The sequence below is a fragment of the Bombus pyrosoma genome, linkage group LG3, assembly GCF_014825855.1.
Source record: "Bombus pyrosoma isolate SC7728 linkage group LG3, ASM1482585v1, whole genome shotgun sequence".
Classification (NCBI taxonomy): Eukaryota; Metazoa; Arthropoda; class Insecta; order Hymenoptera; family Apidae; genus Bombus; species Bombus pyrosoma.
Window position 1 is genome coordinate 11,665,187 of NC_057772.1, and position 25,057 is coordinate 11,690,243.

General features: G+C 36.9%; 1 protein-coding gene across 9 annotated transcripts in view; it reads left to right on the plus strand.

Annotated features, from left to right (window-relative positions):
- LOC122565961 (phosphatase and actin regulator 4B) overlaps positions 1–25,057 on the plus strand; it is a 395,355-nt gene that overhangs the window by 119,521 nt on the left and 250,777 nt on the right. The window lies entirely within an intron of this gene.

The following is a 25,057-nucleotide window of genomic DNA, read 5'->3' on the forward strand; positions in this document are numbered from 1 at the left end:
CTTCTGGAAACGTCGATGACTGAGCACGTGTGTGCATTAGAACACAAGGTCGCCGTTAAGTGCTTGAGTGGAAGGGTAAACCATGAGATTAAAACTAACCGTAGCACCATGTCATTCAGAAATAGCTTCTCTGCATGATTCCATTTCATTCTGTTACAGCTGTTTGATATCCGTTTAATATCCTCTCGCAACAAGACGATTCCATAGTATTCGAAGAAAAGGTGGAATCTCGATATAACTCGAGTATAAAAATTCTTTCTCCTTTTACGCCATAGAGGATTCGACATTTTATTGTTAACTATATTTTGTAGAAAATGTTAAATAGCTTGCAATTGTTTTCGCCTGTTATCGAATTACGATTGTTCTTAATTGATACATACAGAATGAAAATTTTGGAATAACAAAACATCGTAATGTCAAAAACCAAGATAGATCATAGAAAATTAGTCTTTTTCATTCGAGCTGAGGACTTGGGAAACTTGTAGAATTTAAACAATTTTTGTGAATTTACGCTCTATTTAAAAATCTCTCGTTTATAAAAGGGATGATATTCCTGAAGCAATCTCTTTGAATCGCTGCTTCATTCCATATCGTACTACTACTCAGATGTAGCTTCTAATATATGATATAATAATTTACAATTATTAATATGCGATTTTCATCATTTTTGTACTACTGTACCACTTCAATTTTTCAATGAATTCTTCCATTCGTCACTGCACATATATATACATAGTGAGGTTTACATAGATATGTGAGACGTACCACATGGAAAGGGTTAATCCCCTAGTGATTATGCGTCTAGATGTATACTGTAAGTTTGTCGATCTGCAACTGCAGTTGCGATACCATGACGCGTAAGGGCACGCTTTCCTGCCTCTGCATGTCTATCCGTACACATACGCCTCGTGGAAGTATGGATCGTGATGCTATGCAAACGAACCGTGTATAGTGAGGAACGATTTAGGCTTGCTTCATACATGGGTGGAACAGTACAAGCGTCGGTAATCTTGCACACTGCTTTTTGCGTTAAATTTGGACCAAACTATTATCGTTATTCGTGTCTATTTCACAAATTAAAATAGAAAATTCTCTTTTAGAATCTAATTGCTTATGCTAAGGCGATCTAATTTTCTCAAATTTAATTTACTATTACCGTGAGCTTTTTAAACGTTTTATTTTTGTTCCTTGGTTCGATAGTGCATTCTACGAAGACAAACGATTAATCACATTAATTAAAATCTTGTTAGAATGTTCCGAACCCTATCGTTATATTTGATATCCAAAATCATATTCATTAAATATCCAAAATATCCACGAAGTACTCTATAATATTGTATCTAATGAACAGGACAAACTATGTATCTAATTTCCATTTCTTCATTAATATTCGCGAAGATACAAATTTTCATAAAGGAGTTCGCAGTCCAATAATTCTGATTGACAGGAAATTTTCACGACAAAACTGATAACACCTTGGTACAACTGTAGCATACAGCGCGATAGCACACGTGGTGCACAGAGATTGATATTTCGAGTTCGCTTGTTCCATTATTATCGGTGGCGACACTTACACGTTGCTCGTGCTTCTCGTCGCAAAATTCTCTCTCTTTCTCTCTATATAATACGCCTTTTGTGTTAGTCGATTAAACCAGCTCGTGGTAATTGTTGGACAGTGCGCATTGGTAAATAACAACGGTCGAAAGGATGGACAGAAACGTCGATGGCGATGGCAAATCGCCAAATCAGCGGCTGCCTGTTACCGTTTATCGTCACTTTTATGTAACCATCGTTCGAGGTAACTGGAACAATGGCAATGGGAATCTGTCAGAACGATAACATGTCGCTACCAACGATATTCTCATGTAAAAAATCATCGTGCAGATTTTAGCCGCCTTTTAAGATTTTCAAGCGATATTTTAAAGAATAGCGAGGAATATCATATAACTGTATAACAGTGTTTATACATTATACTATTTTCGTTTACTTATCATAGCCGTATGTCGAATGTGATTTTAAGGTTCTGCACAAGTGAACTTCGTGCCGATTTTCTTCAAGACATGTGAAAATAATATTTCCATGAAATTTCCACCGTTCCATGGAATTCGAATAGTCCGCGGTTCATTAAAATTCAGGACACTCGGAAGTTAAGGTATTTTACGAGACTTTAGGGTTTTCTCTTAGTTTTACGCCAGGCATTTGTATTCTAAGCGCGATGCTTGTCTTTCGTGGTGAAATTTTCGGGATCGTGACTGAGCTGACGATCGACGGTTCGAATTTTATGAAATATTTTTTGGATATGTCACGGTGGTTTGATTCAGTGGACATGATATTTCCTTCGATCGTCACTTGAAATGATGATATAGCGGGACTTCAAATCTTATAATAACCCAACTGATAGATTAATCTAATTACGTTAATATCTATTTTATTCCACAGTCGTAAAGTAATTTGAGTTAAGGTTAGTGTTAGAGTTACGATAAACGAAGATTTTATTGAATTTAAATTACTTAGTTATATATACATAAATAATATTCCATAGGAAAAATATTGAAACGAGTGTGAAAATGGTAGTTGAAACCCGTTTGCAAAACTGCAATCGCTCTGTATTCGATTTATCTGATCGAGGAGTCATTAAACAACTGGCATGCAGCTCGTTACAGAAATAAGCATTTTCCTCGATGCTATAGAATTTTTCCACGGTCGCCAAGAAATAGCGTTGGCGTTGCGAGCGTACTTGAACCGAGTTTTAGACGCGGTGTAACCGCTAACTACTGCTATTCCACTCCAGGGACGTGCATCTGTCGAGTACATATTTATGTGCGATGTCTGTTGGACAAAGTTGCTGCAGAGTCTTTGAAAGCAGTTTGTGGGAAGTCAAAGTACCATCCACAGGTCGATTTGACAATTTGCTTGAATCTTAAGGTATGACGAAAGCGGTAATTAAGGATAATTCTTTGGTAATTATGGGTATGCTAATCATCGTGGAAATAGGAAATGAGGAATTTTGATTCGTTTCTTTTTCACAGATTTATATTTGCTATTCGAATTTATTGTTCTAGCAATTAGAATGTTTTCTTTTGTATTCTGAATTGTATTTACTGTAATCATTATATCGTACCATTTGCCATACAATCCTTTCATGAATACCTGCTGCATATTAATTATCGATGTTGTATTACATGAACATTGAAATAAGTTTTTGATCATCCTTAATCTGGGGAATTGTGATTAAATATTTTATTTGTATTTTTTATATTTACACAATCCACAACTCCTCAAAATTCTTAACAAAAATTTCTTCCGTAAAGGCTATCCAACAACGAATCCTTTCTCAATAGCGCTTGCAAAAGTTGACGATTCACAAAAGTATTCGCAAATCTAACTCATCCAACTACATTTTCACGGTTTCTATTTTAACTACGCCGAACACACTTTATCTTGTTTCCCGACATTCTTCGGTATTTCTGTTTCTGCGTCCAATATCTCTGAGAAAGAAACATCCTCATGCTCGCTTCGTCGGCCTGTCGCAAAAATAATAACGTCCCGTTGTGTTCGTTTATTTTGGACGACCGATAAAACCAAACGACGCGTCAGCCCAGGTTGTTTAACATTCCTTTGTCCGCACTGACAAACGGCTCTACTGGAAGACCATGGGATTGTCGAAGATCCACCGGAGAATAAATTTCGAGAACACGACCAAAAAGAAACAAAACTGTCAAAATGACGCGATTCTTCAGCCATGTCAAAAGTTGTAAATCAATTTTTATTCCAAGTCGGTCGTTTTTACCATTCTTATACATATATATGTATATATAATTTGCATATATGAAACAACATGTTGTTGCCCTCGAAGGCACATTATATTTTTATTTTATTTTGTTGCAAATAACCAAAAACCGTGATTGAATATCTAATTGTATTTCCGTATTGCTTGACATTTTTTACCGACCACCACTACCTGTACACTGTTACCTACGCGTACCTGTTCACCAACCCTTTGTCAAGCCTTGATTGGTTGTTGCTAGCTTTTACAAACCTTATAAAAAAAAAACAGTCATCGCAATCAACTGTCAGTCCGAAATATTCACTGTAATAGAAGAGAATGCTCTGTGTATTGCACAAAAGCGAACTAGTACATATATTTTATCCTCAATGCTCAAAATTGTCAGAATAACGAAACAGCAAACGTACAAAACCTCAAGACTCATCACGTCACAACGTTGTATCGATATGATCGTGAGTTCGATGCCAATCGAGGAAAAGATCACGGTAGCTGACATTTACAATAGAATATGCAATTAAACAATTCGTAATACGCTATAATGATTAACAATAATAAGTTGTAATATGCAAGTTATATAATAAATAATTGAGGAATATATCTAGCTGGAAATATCTCGTCGTGGAAAACTCGAATTGGTGTGCAGAGAGAATTTGTTGCGATGCGTCCGTTATAAATTCGTAATTTCCGTGGAAACGGGATTCCGCGACTCGATCGCGCGCTCGCTCGATCACGCATCTCGTTGATTTATTCGGCCGTTACGCGAAACAACCTGTCGTCAATTAATCTCTTAAGCTGGCAAGACGAATTAACCTGCGAGCATTCCCAGAGGAAACTCAACGTTCCGCGCATTTTGCTACGGATGCGCCGTTTCTGACATGATTAATACGATTGCCTGCTTTATGAAGGTTTTACGTGATAGGTTGGATGCCGTGGTTCATTCAGAATTCGGGAAATTCGTTTGTTTCTTCGGTCGATGACGCTGCAAATCGGAAATGATGAGGCGGTTTGAACTCTTTGGTATTTCCATTCTTTCTCTCTCTCTCTCTCTCTCTCTCTCTCTCTTCAGCAAATATCTAAATCTGTGGTCCTTTCAATTCCCCAATTCTTTAATTTTTCAATTCTTTGATCTTGGGGTCTTTCAACTTGCAATCTTCGAACCTTTCAATCTCTTAATTCTGTAATTTTTTAATCTGACGATCTACCAACTTTGAATGTTTAAATCCTTCAATTAGCAAACTTTGGATCTTTGAATGTCTAAATTTTCGAATATTCGCGTCTTTGAAGTTTCGAACTTTCGATCGTACGAGTTTTTAATTTTTCGATGCATTGGATTTCTGGATTTCCAAATTGCACGATCCTGTTCAGATTCTGGTCCGGATTTTGTTAAATTCCAGGGTCTTAAATTTAGTAAACGAGAAGAATGCATTTATTCCGAGTTAATTCTAATCCAGTATTTCGATTTTTTCTACGAACTGATAGAAACTATTACTTTCCTTCTTGTCTGGAGTTCAAAAGGCAAAATTTCCCTTGGGACTTCTCGGAGAACCATCGAACGGCAAAGTCCCGGAAGAAAACTTCTCCTCATTCTCGAGAATGATTAATTCGCTCCAAAAGCGAGGCGCAGTTTCCACGTAGGCTGATGGTGACTTTAAGTGAGAAGTTAGGATGCTTTGATGAGCATAATTCACTTTCCTTGCGTTCCGTGAACGCGGTGTCTGATACTCATTTCATCTCTTTCTACTGTTGTTACGAGAAATTTTATTGAATTAAAAAACTTTGTTTTCTCGCAGTGGCAAACCGTTGCGGTTTTTCAAACTTTTTTGCGTATCCTGTTTCTCTCATCGAATGAAATCCTTTATTTTAGTTGTTCGATAATTTATTTTTGGAGAGATCGATGAAAATATAACGTAATCTTTGTGCAGATGGTTTATGAGAATGATTTTGGTCTACAAAACTTACGATTCTAAGATTTTCAATATTCTAAAGATTATATGAGAGAGAAATTCAGTGTCGTTTAAAATAAACTGTAAACTATAAGCTGGAACGTTTCAACTTCTAGTTACCAACTTTGATAAATGCCAGATTTCTCTAACGAAGTGAACTTTGTTCTTTTTTTTATTAAACTACGAAAGTTAATAAACACAAATTAATTTCAATATCTAAGGATAATTAATTTCAATAATATCAGCACAATTTATTTTTAAGAAAAATGGAATGACACATAAGAAGATAATGAATAGTGAGAGCCAGAGCATATCTAAATAAAAATATTATTTTCGAGAAATTGGCAGACTCTGATTAACAAATTAAAAAAGTCTATCCTGAAAGGGTCGAAAACTCACATCCGTGAACACGTGTCGTTCTCTAATTAACTGCTAACGAGCGTTGCGTGACTAGCGTTCCTATGCACTTAACTTTCTGACAAAATGTTTAAAAAAAATATCCGGACTTGTTTTATCGGAAAATGTGGTCGTAGGTAAACGCTCCATACCGTTCACCATTACGATCGACAGGTGTTACGCGTGGCGGCCTTTTATCTCGAAGATTACGGGACATGTCTTCCGTCAACATTGGAAATTAATCTTTATTTGCACGCTCATCAGCCTGGGTATAGCAACAGCAAACACGGCTCGTCCATGCATGGCTCTTTCGAGGCTGGATTTCGATCGAAGTTTGTTCGATCTCGAATATAAATTGTTCGTAACTTACCAAAGTTTCTTTTTTTTTATTTTGTATCTTTATTATATTGTTGTTATTTGATCGTTGGAATTTTAAACGAATTAAAAACCGAGATCTGTATTTGCAAGCGTAATACAATTAGTGAGCAACGAAGGCAATTTTGTAACACGTTGCAGTTAAGTGCGCTACTTCCCGCATTAAAAGCTGTGAACAAACCTTGTTTCCGGTTCGAGATACGCAACAGTGAAACGAACTGTTTTTCTCGTTTCGTGTAATGTATTCTTAGGAAAAGAAGAGCTGAAACATTTTGCGTGTAACGAAACTCTAAAAGGATTTGTAACCGAAACAACAGTATCCTTAAAAACAAATCAATTCTATGTTAAAGCAATTTGCTCGAAATATTCAAATCTTTCTCAAAGTTATCAATAAGTCCGTTCGAATCCCTTTATTCCGATCGACAGCGACGTTGAAATTAGGTTCCCGATTCCACTGTAAGAATTCGACTGAAGCTTTCACGCGAAATTTGCTCGCGAATTTTTTTCACGACAATAACCGATTGATCGTCGAAGCAAGACGGATTATCACGAACCTATTCACCAGCTATTGTTACAACGATGTCTTCTAGACCTTTTCTCATATTCATGATGGTCGTACGATGCGCCGTTACTTTCATTCAGAGGCGTACCTTTCAGCTATTTGTTTCTTGGAATTCGCTCGCCGAGACTCTATTCACTAAGACGACTTTCAAAATTACCTTTGCAACATCTTCACGCGTATCATGCACACAGCATTATCCTGGATTGTGTTCGAAAGCCGAGAAAATTGTATATAAAGCACGAACTTTGAGCGTTAACAACGACGAGATTTGATTTCTTAGAAAATATTGATACACGAAATAAAAAACAAAATTAAATTGTTTTGAGATTAAGGATCGATTCTCCGTAGACGTGAACCTTATACTGTATCCGACAATTACTGGTTTCTTTCACTCTAACATATAGAGTACCTTTTAAACACAGGAACTAAAGGAAGCGTTTTAGCGGTGTCCATCGGATTGTCTATTTCTATTTCGCGATCCAATCGGTGGAGCTACCTTGGGCAAAGCTCAAACCAAACGTCGGAATAAAAGAGTAGTTGGCCCGTGTATAAAAGCTGAAAAGTATAAAATCATATAGAGGGTTGAATGATAGGCTCGCAGACAATTTTGTTTATTCTCGACTCGGCTCAATTTTTATGAGATTTCAACTTTCAGCTACACTCAGAAATGTAGAATAATTTGTAATTCATATAAGATTCCTGAAATTTAATAAAGAAGATACAAAAATGCCTTGCATCAAATTTCTAAAGTAACATGGAACGGTAGAAGTAAGAAAATTTACAATATTGTGAAACATACTTCGTCAATAATTAATAACACTCTAAAATAATTTTCTTCGCAGAGAATCTCTATATAATTAGCAAATCAAATTATCGAGGCAATATCTGCTCATAATTTATCATCAAGGAATGTCCTCCTGACCAGCGAAATTTGCAAAATACAATGTACTTTTCACAATAAATTGTTATGATTTTTCGAACATGGTCAGATCAGTAAGAATGTGATGGCTCTTCCATCAGCTGTCAAATGAAATTATTAAGATAACTATCGCTCGTAAGCGATAATTATCTTAAAAGCAGAATACAGAATTATTTCTATATTTTTCACGATAAACTGTAGAATTACCGGTGGGATATAGTTAAACCGGTAAAAATATAACAGTTTCTCCACCAGCTGTCGGATGAAACTACCAAGATAATTATTGCCCATAACTCATCATTAAGAAATTTTCTACACTACTGGTCAGCTAAATCAGCAAAACGTAACGTACTTTCACGGTAAACTATTAGAATAATCGCTGATCAAACCCAACTAAATCAATAAAAATTTAACAGTGTACCTGTGGCAGGTGTAAAGATTCTCATGAGAAACTGAAGTGGGAATATCCCTAAGTTGCGATCCGGATGAAAAGGAATGGTCGTCGAACTATTGCATTGAATCCGGTCACGTGTTCACCATGGTTGCGTGACTGGCAGGGCACGTAGGTAAACGCATTGCTCACTGCGTAACACACTACGCGTAGTACTCGCGTACCGCGTTCCAGTACGTTTACACCGTAGTAGCAGGGGAATAACGGTGCTCGTTGTATGGCTGCGTTCACAACGTGCACTGGAACGTGACGTTCCCCCGATTTACTGAAACTCGATTCAAAAATTTCATCTACGATTTTTTCGTCGATACGGAGTTATTTGGATTGTGGAGGCGATGTGAAAATTGAAGCGAGTAACAGGAAATAAAATAATTTGAATATTAGAATACTTTCATCTATCATGCGATATAGTATTTCATGCATGATAAAAGTCCATTTATAGGAGCGAAATTTTATTTAGTGTCTGACTAACCGACTGAATCTATTTATTTCAACACGAACTTTTATCTTTCCAATGAGAAGTTGTATCGTTGTTCTCATGGCGATAGGCATCTACATAAATATACATAGTTTATGAAAGATAGTCTTTTGATTGACTTGTAGACTAACCGAATCGTGTAAATTTATTTAAATAACGTACAAAACGATTTAATTTAAGATCTGTAAATTACATTCTTAATTAAAGTGGGAACACATATTAAGTGGGAAGTTCAGTTGTGACGAAAATTAAGAAGATCCTTTTCGCTCAACTTTCCATTTAATCCTAGAAACGCGTTTAATTTGTTTATATTTCATGGGTGATTAGAAGTATGAGTACATCAAATTGAAATATGTGTACTACGTATACGAAGTAAATATCTACTTACAATCATTGTTTTAGTAATAACCTCATTTTCTGGTTAATTAATTGTGACCGAAATAATTAAATTCGCATTAAATTATGCAGCCCATGTAGCTACATTGTACTTATATGTATATTCTATATGTGGTATAATTAAATTCGCATAACATGTTTCTGTTTTGTTTAGAGATAGAGCAGAATATTCCACCATAATTATACGAATAGTGGAACATTTGAGTATACATATAGAACGTTTTGTTGATATAAGCTGAAATTGGGCTTTGCCCTAACGACCCTCAAGATACTAATTGTTAAAATTATATAGAACAGTTTACACCGCAATATATAAACTTCTCTGTTGTAACAAACAAATTATATCCGCGTTTTCTGTCTTTGTACATTTTAACAACATGACTTGGAGGGACGAAAAAAGAAAGCAACGTATAGCGTTTCAGAGCGAACGTTATTAAAACGAAGGTATTTCTAACGACGAAAGTAATAAAAATAATCGTGTCTCTTAATCTGTTAAAAATCGAAAAATTGTGAGTAATTATGCTGGTCAATAAGAACAGTAATTTCTTGGTCATTTGTTAATGGATCAAAATGACTCATCGGATCTTCCTACTCTTAATCCCAAAAAGGTAGTTCACCTTGCATGCACCTCAACAGAAAACGATCCAATCGACCGGTCCTCGAGCAAAAAGTAACGAAACAGGACGAAAGAGACGAGCAAAGAAGCCAGACGATCCGTTTCGTTCGATTCAGACTTCTTTTTCTGTATCGCATCGTATTAACGACCACGCTTAATATCCATCGCTGACTCATGTTTCTTCTCCCGATTCATAATGCTTGCTGTGTTCAACGATACTGGTGCGTCAAGAAACAACCACGTTTGGTCGGAAGTGAGAATCATCGCTCTTTATCGATGACTTCGAAAGCATCCAGAGTTCGGTTGAATGCAATTATTTGCATATTTATTCGGTGGCAGAGCACACGCTGCCGATAAAAGGGGCGATATTGAAGAGCGATTCGGGCAAGTGATGGCTTGATGTGAATTCACCGGGAGAAAGTTTCGATCGATTCGGAAATACTTTTGCATCGTAGCTGGAAAAGGGAGAGGGAAAGAGAGGAGGGAAGAGTTTGTTTGTTCGAGGCGAAGTTTTATTCCTGTTTCTGCTTTCGTAGGAATTTTGGTTTTCTTTAAATTTATTATTAATGCATATTATTTATTACACAGTATTAAATTTATTATGGTCCATATTAAGTAATCTTTCTTTAAATGTACTTACTCTGGATGAAGACTATATTAAATTACTATAGAATTATTTTTAGTATTGTTCTAGTACCTAGAGTTGTTGGTATGTAAAAGAAATACGTTTCTTTAAAATTCAGGGCTTCCTTTGGTTAAGGTTTTAGTTCGATTGATTCGTTTCTTAGAATTGATTTTTTTTTTTTTTTTTTTAGATTGTACTCAAATTCTATGTATGTACTATATATTTTGTGTCGATATCGATAACCCGAAACGCAGATTGCAGAATAAAGATATATGGAAATAACTTCACGCCGTTGCTGAACGATTGATTTGAAGTTGTAATAAAAATAAATTGAACTAACAAAAGAATTCAGAGTGGTCCTCGTTGCACCATCGATAACAATTTGTTCCATGTTTTCTATACTTGTAATAAAAACAATAGAATAAAGTGAAAAACGATAAATAAAAGGATATAGTGGGCGATTGAATTATTATAAACGCTTTTAGGAATCTTGAATAAGAATAGAATGGAAAATGCACTTAAAACGAAATCTCCTTTATTACACAAAGCGTCGTTGCTGTCCTCCTCCATGACATATAATAAGAACCTTTAAACAAATTTTTAAACAGAAGCGTAGAACTAATATTTATAAGTTTCCCATTCGACCACAATAACCTAACACATTGCATTACCAGTTTCTTTATCTCTTCCTTCAACTCCTTATCTCATCCACCGCAATTCTTCTACTCTCTCACACCTTAAACTCCAGTTCCGTCTTAGAACTCGCCTTAATGCGCCCACCAGTTCCTCTTCTATGCATCTTACACCGGTCTACACTGAAACTTGGTCGAGTTGAGCGACACTGAATGATTCTCTCATTTCTTGGTCAGCTCGAACGACGGTAGCCCACGAATGAAACGGGTTTAAGCTTCGAGACTTTTTCGTAGATTCTTTGAAGATCACTCGAGCGTGACGTTTCATTAAGTCCTACGGTTGTCGTCACGCGTTTCGTTGAAACAACGTGATGTAGAGAATAAAACGATGGCAATCGAGATCCACGAGGAAGCGCAATTATACGAGCGTTTTCGTGTCGAGAAAGTCGTCACGTTCCAAGGACTCGCGGAGTAATCTCTCTCTCTCTCTCTCTCTCTCTCTCTCTCGCTCTCTCTCTCCCTTTAATCGACCTCGAATCCGATCGACGTACAACTAGATTCCTGTAATTACCGGATGCCTAACTCACAAGGACAATATCCTGTCCTACTGTTGCGGCACCTGTGATTTCCTTCCACTTGCTTTGATACCATTTCCATGAATCTTTTCTGTTAGCTTGCTAAACGATAGACGAAATTAAATAGAGCGTAATTAGAATTTGTAGGAAGTTTTCAATTTATTAGTTAGAATTTCTAGGAATTGTTTAATTTGGCTGTCGTAGATCGTAGTTTTCAACGGGAACAATTTTCTGATGTATTTTATGCGGGAAATTTTAGTAGTACGGATAATAAACTGTTAGGAATTCTTTGAAGTTTCAAATTGAAGGTTTTGCTTTTTAATGGAAGAGATTTTACTGCGAATAATACTTTTCATTTTAAGCAATTCGTCTCGTTATGCATTTTGTACGATGCAATTTTTATATCCTTGAATTTATTACATTGATTCTACGCTTGTTTATTAAGATAAGAAGATACTGAGATTCTTTGTTAGTATAAGGTTTCATCATCATCATTATCATCATGAGCTAACAATGGCAATCTCTATTACATAAAAAAGATAGTAATACAATTAGTTGCGAGCGATTTGGTTTGTTTTTCGTTTCATACGTGTACAGCGGGATTAACATCTGCAACATTTTAATCTTTGAATTTATTGCATTAATTCTACGTTTCGTAGATGTTGAAATTGTTTCGTATAAAACGTAAACTCTCGCGAGTTACATTAATCAGTTGCATCGAGGCTCATTATTCCGTTGCGTTTAATTGCAAGAAGCTTTAATTACATAGAGTTTTCCTTGTTTAATTGTGCATGTAGAACGATTATAGTTGTTTTTCCTCTCTAGGCGTTTCTTTCAACTTTTTAGCATTTGGAATTAATTCCTATAAATAGTAAAAATCTCAAAAAAAAACACTAAGAAATCCTGAAATAAAGAACGTTATTGCAATTAGTCTCTACGTATTTCCTTTTTATAGATTAGTTCCTTAAATAACAACATCATTCTTAGTTGCAGCTGCATATGTAGATATAGCTTTTTTGGTAAAATTTGCAAAACGTAAATGCTATTACAATACACGTAAAACTAGAATTTTAATATATATATATAAAATGTTTAAATTAACAAACTTAATGTCATATAGATGCTACACCTATCCTGAGATAACGTGACACGTGCAATAGAGAGGAGTAATTCGATGAAATAACAGATTCGTGTTTATAAATAAATCCATCTAATGGAGTATGGCAATTTGATCTGTTATTATTGTTAACCATTAGCTTAATTCTTTGTATTATTCAACGAAATTAAATCCTAATCATTACCCCCCCCCCCGGCTTTTTCTTATCCCTAATTATCCAAACATTAGCGTAACTGGATTATTTCCATAAGAGTAATATTTGTTTGTATCCTTTCGAGGTTTAAGGTCTTATTCATTATTCTCCACAGCTTTCTCTAATCCTTAATTATCGAAGCATTAGTATGACAATATTATTTCGATAAAATTAATATTTGTATTCTTAGGAGATTTAAACTTACAAAGATCCATCCTTCATCCAAGTCTCCGAAAGGGAATCCTTGTAATTCAGTTTCAGTCTCGGGCTAGACCGTCTTCTCCGCGCAGTCTTTTAAATTCTTGATCGAAGGAAGCTGTTCTTCCTGTGAAATCTGAACGCTTATTTACGATTCCTGTCGATAAAATGTGAATTAACTATACGTTCTCTCGGAGACGAGAAGAAATAATATGCCTAATGTATTATAATAAATATTTTTTCCTGATGCTTAAAAGAATATTTAATATACGAATCGAATAAAAACGTTAGTTCATAAGAATCGTAAGAGAAGGAAATTGATTTAATTAAGCAAATTAATTCAATCGAAGGCAATTTAATTTAATCAATTGCTTGGAAGAAAAATTTATAATTGACAAGGTGTTTCAGTCAAATATTTACTTTCGTTCCCAGACATATACTCGTCTCTGCAGAAATTAGTAGGAAAAAACAAATCCTCATAAGCAAGCAAGTGCTTCTACCTTTCGTGAACTTGGTATTTTTCCATGAAGAAACGTGCAAATAGTCGTGATGATAGCGAGCCATAAAATCATGGGAGGGTTGCGTGAAAAGAAAAGAATATATAAAAAGCAAAAGGACATGTGCGTGTAGGTGATGCAATTAGGGATTAACGAGCATTTAGCCCAGCTGGAAAGGCAAATAATGGAGATTCGATCCCCTGCACGGCGCAAAGGACGAAAGGTGCGGCGGACGGCAAACCAAGGGGTGGCTTTATGGTTTCTTGTGCTTTGTGCCCGCGAAATACTGTGTGCTGCTGGGCGCGTTCCAGTTGAGTCGGCTCTGCACCCGCCCGTCCGTCACTTCTGTTTACCGTTCGCTTGCTTGTTTCCAGCCGTCGGAGGAAATTATACGGAGATAGATCGATGTTTTGTGGCGCCTTCTAACCGCGCAGGAACGTCTCTTGGCTTCGAATCAGTAGGTAGAAGTTTGAAGAGCCGGTATGAGTATCGATGAAGAGGAATTTCTTGACAGAATAACCGGCGAAAGATGTTTAACACTAAGACTATCGACTACTGAAGTATGGAATTTGTATCAAAGAAATTCGAATGGAAGGTGTATAAGAAAATATTCCAAGAGAGAAGCAAGCTCTTTTTCTTCATAAAAAAGCTTATTAAAATTCCCATGTATGAAATTCCTATGAAAATATTACAAGTTAGATATTTTTGCCAATATAGTAGTTTGTTAATTTGGTATTAACATCTTATTTTTATTATTATAAACTTTATTATAATAATAATTATAATAATAATTATTATAATCCGAGTAAGAGTTTATGGAGATTCATAAAACTAACGCTTAAACCAAAACCAAAATCATTGGAATCAAGCGACCATTCTGCATATCTTTCAATAACTTGGACCATGAAACCAAACACTCCATATTATCTCCTTTGCGAAAGAAAAGTTTCTTATCATCCCAGTTACACAATTCTCTATTCACCCAAACATTCGTCGATATCTGCTCATTTCTCAATCTTCCTAAACCAACGAGCCGGGCCTCCGCAGACCTAAACCAACAACAGCTAACTATCCTCGACCAAACACAGCGACCTAGCCACATCTATCGATCAAAATCCTACTCGAATAACATCTGGATTTCGGTAGGAACGGCACGCGCACGGAAACTAGCAACGCACCCATTCACACATACGCAAAAGTAACCGACGATCCGCGACGAAGCTTTTGTCTTCCCGAAGGCAGCGTCGTACTCGAGACAGAGCGAGTACATCTATCGAGGCGCATGCCTTCAGGAAAGAAGCTGCGAGGACACACCTGTATCTCACCTCAGCTTGGCCGCCGCAGGAATGCGTTTCAGGGGTTCAAGTTGACAACCAGCGGCCATGTAATTGGGGAACGGAAAACACTGTGGCGTCTCCATGGCAACACCCTCAGCATCCTTTACCGGCGAAGCCCCAGCTCGGAGGAGGCCTTCGACCATGCCCGGGGCAACGTGCCCTAACCGACTGCACCCTCGCTTTATCTCTCCGCGTTTTTTCACCCCGTTCTCTGGAACGTCGTGCGAGCACCAAAAAATGTCTGGAGCTCGTTATTTCATTAGAGAATCTCGTCCTTCTGCAGGGATTGCTTAATCGCTGCGACATGATCATTTTCAGGGATGTTCGAGTCCGCTGCACGGAAGAAAGGTTTATCGATTTGAGCGGATACTGGGAACGCGTTGATGATATGAAATTTAGAATTCAGAGTTTGATGGAGGGAAAATAGAATGCATCGATACTTAATATGCTGATTATGGTCGAAGTCGCGTGGCAGTTTATTGCGACTGAAACTTTGTTTTTCTTAGCACGTCGAGTGCTGATAACGCTAACCACGGCGTCAGCCGGCCTCGAGAAAAACCAGACAGTGACATCACCGTGTTGTCATCTGAATGTTTCAAATTGTAAAATTTTACAAGAGTTTTTAATATAGCGTTTGAACTAGCGAAGAGAAGAATAGGATAAAATCATAGTTATACAACGTGCCATGAAAGGAGCGTCGTCTTTTTGGTTTGTCGTTATTTTTTTTCCTGTTGGTGTTATGACAATTTTGAAATAACAATCGCGTATTGTGACTACGCAATTCTATTACTGAATATTCGACACTACAGCAAATCTTGCTATCAAACTTTACTATAACCGATCATGCGAATTATGTGAAAAATTAGTGGCAATGATTGGCTGTCTCGTTTACCTGATTTAAGAACCTCAGATTTCTTTCTGTCATTACTATACTTCAACTGGAACAGACATTAAAATGCGTTGTGTTCGATGCGACAATGTCTAGAACGTTTGACTACTTTATTAACACGTTGACTGCCACACAAATTTTGTATATTTTGTCCTGCAATAAATTAGAATAAATTAAAATATATTAGACCGGAATATTTCATTTTTACAAAACATTATATCGTACCTGCGCGATTTTTCTCTGACCATGTTATTTAAATCATTCGCATTGTTGATAATATCTTAATCCACGAGATCTACTTTATTTTGCTCGCTTGAAAAAATTTGGTAACGTGTGTTTGATCGCCGTATCAGCCAACGTGTTAACCATATCTTTTATCCTCGCACAAGAGGTAGGTACCATATGGATCCAAACAAGGTTACTTCGGGTTACAGGGTGTAGTATACGTGGTTAGAGGATTAGATGGGATGTGCAGAGGCTGATGCGTGAACGGATACAGGTGGAGGATCGTGAAAGGCGAGACAAGGTTCTAGGATTACTTCAGACACGGTTGTAGTTTGTCTCATGGTGGATTTGTGGAGTTTGGCAGATGTAGGATTAAGTTGAGCAAATTGCAAGTTGGGTTCGTGCGTTGCATCGTGTGGCTCGTAGTCGTTTATTTAGAAAATTATATTTAAATTAGCGATTCTTAGGTTTTTTTTAGACTAAAATAAATCCGTTTTAAATATTCCTGTGCCATTAAATTCCTGATACAGTTAATTGTAAAAATTAATAAGATTGACATATCAATTGTCATAATGCTTGTATCATCCTGTAACGACGTTATCTGTCATCGCTTTCCCCACGTGGATAGGTCCTTGCGAATCTCCCCTCAAATTCACCCTTTGTATACCCATAATCTTCAGCATGTTCCACTGATTCCTACATCCGCTTAGTGGAGCGAACAATGAGTAGCATTATGTTGTCGACAGGTCATTAAGTCGACAAGAACGTAGCTTAGCTACGAAGACGATTCAAATTTTTCAGAATTGAAACATTGTTCGTATATTCAAAATTCCAATTACTGTTTAATTCTCAATTTTTGTTTCTTTTTTATATCTTCAATAACTCGGAGAAGAACACCAAAACTTTCTTTTGAAAATATAATTATTCCAAGAGAATAGACACGACACAAGGAAACCTAGTGCGATAATCGTAAATCGTATAATTTCTAACGAAGTTAGAGATCTGTCGTCATTTCTCCCATGCGGATTAGCCCTTGAGTTTATCATTCGCGCATCAATGGCCTTCGGTAAGTCCCGTTGCGTGTACATATCCGTTTAGCAGAGCGAACGACCAACGACGTCAGGTTGTCGACCGATTATAGAGCCACTCGGCACGGTTCAAGATCCCTCGAACAATAACGCTTGTCCATTGTTGTAGCGGGAATGCCTGTTGCGTCAAAGCGACGCCAACGGCCCTTATGGCGCTCGACGACATAGTTGAGGGACGTTCGAGTCCATTTGTCCGCTCGCAATATCGAACCCGTAACTGCAGCCGGGGGCGAGCCGCCACCGCCCCTGCGAATCGTCTTCATCTCTCCCCACATGTATTCCGTTCCAACCAAGATAATTAATTTCCTGCCGGCAGATATTGCGAGGGTTTTTGTTTCGAAAGATGTTGCACGTTACGTTTGATATATGTACTTGTACAATGTTAATAACTCTTCGGTTTATTTTGCTGTTCTAGAGATTTTATCAGGGTCTGTTACTTTCTTTAAAAAGATAATCCATGTTACGTCCGATATAAACACGTATTCGTGTAATGTTCAATAATTCTTCGGTTTATCTCGCTCTTCTGAGAAATTTTTTTAAGATTCGTTACTTTTTTCAATTTGATATCTCTTGGTAATTTTTAAACTTTATTCGATGAAATATCTTTTTTATTTTGTACTTGTATCTCTTTATTTCAAATTCATCTTTATTCACCCTTCGTACCATCAACTTCGCCCACCCTTCCAACAAACTTTAACAAACCAGTTACGTCCGTACTTTGTAATAATCCATCGAATCTGTATAAAATCGTATGTCCATTCCAAACTACCCTCGATTTGTACTTAAATCTATACTTTAGTTTCAAGCAGACGGAAAAAAACCAGTTACATGTATCAATTATCGAACCGATTGCTCTTCGCATTTGTACGTGCTTCATCCACTCTTCGTGATGCACGATCGAAACTGTATAAAATCGACACCAAAATATCCAGGACCTGTACTTTGATGTATACTTCAACTTCGCCAAACACTCGAAAACCAGCGACACTTATCAATTATTCATTCGATTAGTCTCATACTTGCACTTCATCTACCCTTCTTTGATGCTCGATCGAACCAAGTATCCCCCGGTTAGCAAAAAACGATCCCCAGTATAAAATCGTGTATCCGCGACGAGCGACCCTCGATTTGTCCGTGGGACCGCGTACTAATAAGGATTCGGTTTGTTTACACGATGAAGCAGAATCCCCATGGCGGAAATGCGTTTATGAAGGCGGATTTCGTCGAATCCCTTCGGTTTGGCCAGATTAAACGACCGCAAGTATCCATGCGGGTCGGTGGTCGCCGCTTCCATTTGCATATTAACCACTCTGACCCGGGAATTACGAAGCGTCGTGCCCTGCGCGGTTACACACACGTACGCGCGTATAGACACAACTTGCGTACGTATCGAATGGCGGTAGTTCATTATCGATCGACATCGACCACGTTCGATGCCTACGAGACGCACACGTGCCGTCGCGAGAATTAAATTGTCGTGTGATTCGATAACGCGTTCAAGAATTCTATTGCCCGCCTCGAGGATACTTAAACAATGGCTTGTTCGAGGAGAATAGCCACTTTTAATGGCGGAGCTTAGGGATTATAATGTTTTTAGGGTGGCGGACTGTGTAAGTAGATAATCGTGTGATGGTGTGGGTGGCTAAGTGGTTGGGTCGTAACCTGCTGGAGTTTCAGGATTTAAGGATAATTTTTATGACTCTACTTTGATGGAAGGGTGCATAGAAGATCCTTTTCTTTCTGAAGATTTTGGTGTGTTACGTGTCTCGCCTATAGTCGGGGTTTTGTTAGCGTTGTTTGGTAATGAAGAGAATTATACGAGCTTCTTAGAAATCAAATTGATCAAATTCAAATTTTATTAGCTTCTTAGTTTCAGTACTCTAGTAATACGATTAATATGCAATTGTCAAGAAACAAATGCTTATTTCCATAAATCTATGTACGTATTGTACGAGGATACATTTAAGGAATAGCGTTCGCAGCATCACTTCTTTCTGCTCTTCGATATATCGAGTTGATCAATGTGACTTCTGAAGCTTGTTCAATTTATGGATTTAATTGCACACTATGTGGCCATATTATTAAAACGTATTAAAATCAAGACACGAGTATCGCGACATAAAGGAGAGCAAGTTCGGATAGTTACATTGATAAACATCGTCGTAGTTTATCGTTTATCAAATTAAACATAATACATACGATCATATTTAATCAAGTTTCTCTAATTCCTTAGTTTCTTTAATTAATTCCTTAGGACGATCAATCAGGCTATTTTCAAGATAACGATATATTTGTCAGAACATGAGTCATTTCAATCTGAATAACACCACACACTCGACATTCTTATTTGTACCGATCGTTCGATTCGCAATTGACGTAAATCCCGCACATAGACTAAACCAACAGATCGTATCATCGTTTTCTCGGTCTTATCCCTTATCAGTATATAATATTATAGCGATCGTTCTCTACTCTAAATCTTACTACGGATATAAATAAAAGATAGATCGAACAAATAGAAGAAAGGGAAGAAAATGGAAAAATAATGTTAGCGCGAAAATATCACTTTTGACGGTGCGCTATGGGAACGACAGTTGCTGCCGATTCGTCTTCCCCTTTTTACCACGTCTTGTCACGATAATGGGCGGACTCGCAGTAAGATGCATCGCGATCTCGAACAATAGGAAACTGCACTCCATCGTCGCGTTAATATTGCCATTGTCCACGAACGGTAGACGATGCACATCGGTGCAACGACTCTCGACGGCCTTTGACGCGCGTGAATAGGCCTCCTAGGCACCGGAAACGCTTTGTCGCGTCAATTATTCCACTTCGGCCCGCGAGACACCGATATATTCTACGCGAGACAACGACACGCTTTGCACGTGAATCGTCGATATAGTTGGAGATTAATGGAATTCCAGGATCAAGATTAATGTTTGGTAATTGCTTAAGCTACTCCTGGTTGGGCAACTTGGTATTATACGAGGGAAGATGATGTAGATGGTAGATCGTCTTTTATCCCTCAACTGCTAGGGTATCTGTGTAATATTATAACGGTAAATGATTTCAAATAAATTCGAAGGGAAGAGTGTTCGATTACATCAAATAACGAGACGATATTGTGATTAATTTCAAGTACAATTAATTAATATATAAAATATTATTAAATATTAATATTTAAAAATGACATACTGTGTGACTCACAAAAGTATTCGTATATTTACCAGAGGAAACTTTCAGGTGTATATTGTAAGCGTTACGTAAAATATTTTGTAATTTTATCAGCGCTATCATCAAACGCGAATATCATGATTATATTGGAATAATTTATTTATGAAAGATTTATATAAGATATCTATTCCAAGTATATGTATTTAGTAAAAGAATAGTATAAAGCATGAATGGTTACGTAAAGTATGTAATAAATGCGAAAGAGAGTCTTAATGAATACTAACTATGAGACTTATTAATATCGTGGATGACGGGCTGTTTAAACTCTTGTGATCTTTGCGAAATATACATATAATTGTACTAAATATCTTATAACTTCTATATAAAATTTTAGAATCGTTAAAAATTTTGCTAATATATTGCTTGGTAATTATATCATTACTATGTTGACAAAATTTCACAATGTTTTACACAACGCACGTAATATATTCGTAAAAGTTGTCGACAAGTGTATGAATACTTCCGCGAGGCATTGTAATCGGTGAACCAACTTTCTTATCGAAGCAATCTGTATTTCCACGGAAAGATTTATTTTGCAGTACATTGCACTAACTTTTGTACGTTCTGTAACATTGCACTAACGTTTGTAATTACGAATTACAGACACATATAGGATTTTCTTAAATTACGAGATTATAGTATTTCACAGATCGATAAACGAACTTAAAAATCGCTACCGTAACAATTATATTATAATTGAAAAGTCAATAACTTTCTGGGTCACTGTCGCGTTTTTCATTATCCAATTTCTCTGTTCTCTCTCGACGTTTGTTCATTGAACTCATTCACGTGACACGAAAAATATTCAAAAGATCGAGTTCTCTGGAAGCTGAGCCATCCACGTGGTTCGATCAACGCGGAGCTGTTCGAAACGGATATCGCATACCCGATCGATCGAGCGTTCTTCGAGTAATTTTCAGCCACGATCGTTGCCAAGGAATGCCTTCTCCTCGAATCTCGTGCCAACAGCTTCGACGCCACTAAGCCATTTCTGATGGCATTGAGTCTACTCCTATCCCGAGAGAAAAGTCTCGACCTCCAGAAATCGAACTTGCTATTTTTCGAACCATGTCGCTTCTTATTGAAACGCCGGAAGATCCGACAGATTTTTCTTCCTTTGATCCCTTACACTTCCGCCCTCGCATTGTCCGTCGAACAAGAAGCAACCAGATTACATTCTGCCATCCTGCCATCTATGAGAATTTGTTTCTGAGAAGATCGAAACCCGCTTTTGGCGTGGATGAGAGAATTTTATTCACTCTTTTTATTAATCTAAGGGTACGTGTCTCTTAGTTAGTGAGAATTTTTAATATTGTAATAATGTGGCATTTAGGATTCAACTTTGTAAACTTTTATCTTTGTCTTAAAATCGACGTTCGATCTTAAGATTTTGATAAAACCGATCACGAATGTACCAAATGTAACATTAGGATTTTAATTGAGGATTAAATATTGTATTTCAATTACGATAGAATTCATGAAATTGATAAAATCTCTTAGAATGCTGTAATTAAGCTTTTCGATAACAAACCGACGACCATTTTATGTGTCGTTTTTATGTCGATTTTATGTATTTTTCTGCGAGCTAGACGCTAAGAGGAATAATGAAAACATCGATTGACGGCAAAGTTGGCGTCTCTTGGAATATCCATATCAATTTTTCCTCTATATGAATAACGCATAAGAATCTTCTATATTTTACAATTTTAAACAAACGACGACACTTTCTTATATATTCAAATGCTATAGATTGCATTTATCTACCTCCAGACGAATAAAAACTTCCAATAAAATACACGTAACAAACAATGTGAAGGTATTGTGTACGTGAATGCAAACATTTTCTAGAAACTTTATCGCAGCAACTTTTATTATAGTATCTGCGAAAGAGGGTGGGTATTGGCCTTGTACACTTTTCTCTATCATTTTATAACACTGATATTATTCACTTCACGTGGTACACGGTCTTCATAATTGAAAACTTCGTCGGTATCTATTTCATCGATACCAGCAACTCTATCTATTATACTTTCATGCTTACATTATATCATAGAACTATTATTATCTTATATAAAACAACCGTGACGCTAAAAGCCGCTACGCCATCAACGGCTTCCTATTTTAACTATTGGAAATTTTCTTCCTATTTCAATCAAAAATATTAAACTCATCAAGGCAATTAATAAAATCATGCAAGTGGGTGATCATGCAGATATACATGTTAAAATAATTCCTTCGTGTTAAAATAATTGGTAATCCCTTTGGAATATCAACTATCCCAAAATTTCCCTTTAACAGTCATCGTCAATAGCAAAACCGATCGACCTTCGTCACTCCGTCTAATTGCTTCCAAATTAGACGCTCGGGAACTGAATACGACCATACGATGCACTAGGCCAACCAAATTCGTCCCCTCGTACTAAGAATTCACCATAGAAGATCTGCCAACCAGAAGTATCCCTGAGGGACGTTCAGGACCGATAATAATCGTCGATCTCGACGAAACTGCCCTACCGCACGTTATCGTCCATTATTCCTCTCCAAGGGTTTCTCGAAATTTTCTTTCCACAACGATTCCTCTTATGTTATTTCAGTTGTTCCTCATCACCGGGAAACACATGATTTATATTATATTTAGTTTTCGTGCTCGAGATGTTCTAACAGATATTAATTGATGGACGTTCGACGTTCACAAAAATCTATGTACAAGCAGGATATCGGAGAAGTTTCTGCCTTGAGAGCTGGTTTTATTGCATCGTGGACGAAGTTCTTTGAGGCGACGTTTATGACGTTGGATTGTGCGGTTAAAGTTGAACGGCGTGGTATTTAAGTTTTCTTAAATAGGTGAGCATTAAGTAACATTGTGACGTTATAGCGTTAGGTTAATGCAATATGTAGCAGAACCGGATATATTTTAATGCGCGGATAATAGTTTTTAAGAAAAAGATGTAGATATAAAGTCGGCAAATTTCGAATTGATAAAATTGCTCTTCATTAAGGTGGATTATTTCGAGTACCGTAAAAAGTTGGTATATTTTTTTAGAGTCGGCGATAAACATTTTGCATATTACGACGTGGTAAATAAAATTAGTTTCGAAATTACGCTCATATGACGTTTGTTACACGCTTAATCTAACGCGTATTTTATTCCCAACGATTACGTTGTAATATAATTTTTACGAAATCCGAAGGAGTTTTAAGCTTGTAGCGCATGGAACATGGAAGACTCGAAATGCTTTAACAGTCACCGTAATTTCAACGTATTAATTGCTATACGAATTAATTAGTTGTTAACAGAGGATGTTATTACGAGATCAATTGGCGGTTACTAGAGCGGAATAGTTCTAAAGTTTTACAATTCTAAATATACGAAGCAGTTACGGAGATCGCAATATATCATATTTCATGAATATTAATATCAAGCCTTTCTTGGTAATTCTAGAAACATTAGAAATATCTGCTTATTCGGGATCTCTTCAATTCCATTTTTCACAGTTTTTTATTATCCAACCTTTCCCGAATATAACTGAAAAATTTATTTGATCATATTTTCCAAACGATATTGTCCTTTTTTATGAAAGACCATAGCCATTAAATATCTATGGGGCCACGATGTCGGGTATTGATTTTATGGTGACATCGACATGGCCGTCTAACAATGAGTTAAGAGGAACAGAACCATGTGTGTATGTGTGTGTGTGAGAGAGAGAGAGAGAGACAGAGGGAGAGAGCTGGCCACGCTCAGTACAACTCTCCGCGAATATTTGCCCAACATTTGTAAACAGTGTCATACCTCGAGAGGTACAATAATCCTGGAAAATAAGTTTTACTTCCGAAGGAAATAGAAGTCGTCTTTCATCGTATTATCATCGTACGTTACGTGCTTTACCTTCTTTTGTCCTCCGCCCACAGACCTTCCTTCTTAAAAACTACGGAAAGGGCGGGGGCAATAAAACTTGGTAGAACAATCTTTAAGAAGTTTTAGCAGAAGACCGAGTTCATCTTATATTCTTTTCCCTTTCGAGGTAAAGATAAGCGGAAGTATTTTAATATGAACCTTTTATTGTCGAGTCATCGTCTTGTCTACTTTTTGGAACTTCCTTTAAGTTCCAAAGTAGAAGTAAATAGAAAATGTTATATCTTCAATATATGGATGATTCCTATTTGTTTTTTCTTTTTTATCGTATGTAAATCAGTTTAATTATACTTTCCTTAATATTTGTTCGTAAAATAAATATTCTATGTGCAAATTCGTTAGAAACCAAGTGTTCCGACAAACGATAACGATATTACCTCGAATTGTTTCGTTAAAGCTATCATCGATTCGCCAGTACGATTGTGGTAAATGCACTTTCTAGGGGATGTTTCATCCCTTGTCGGTAACGTAGAAATTCCTGGTTTACGTTTTCCTGGAAAATCGTGGAAACGCGGCAATCATATCCCAAGTCGATAACACGAGTGGAATGCAACAGTCGATGAAGTTGCACCCTTTTATTTTACCGACAATCGTTTTGATTTCAGTCG